Source organism: Eurypyga helias, unplaced genomic scaffold (assembly GCF_000690775.1).
Source record: "Eurypyga helias isolate BGI_N326 unplaced genomic scaffold, ASM69077v1 scaffold29982, whole genome shotgun sequence".
Classification (NCBI taxonomy): Eukaryota; Metazoa; Chordata; class Aves; order Eurypygiformes; family Eurypygidae; genus Eurypyga; species Eurypyga helias.
This window is the reverse complement of record NW_010236167.1, coordinates 137-338: the sequence shown is the minus strand read 5'-3', so window position 1 is coordinate 338 and position 202 is coordinate 137.

Sequence of the window (202 nt, the reverse complement as noted above, 5' to 3'; positions counted from 1 at the left end):
GTTTCCCTTCTTGCCTTACCCATCGCCAGGCGCTGGCGCGTGGAGCTTCGGCCCCTGGGGGAGCGGGGCAGCTTTGTCCTGCCGGGCAGGTGCTCTCGGAGCCTGTGTGCGGGGGTTTCCTGTGCCTGTGCGTGTCACAGAGGAAGCCCTGTACCTCTCTCCCGGTTCAGGGTGGGCGTTTTGGCTCTCCCTGGCTCTGCCG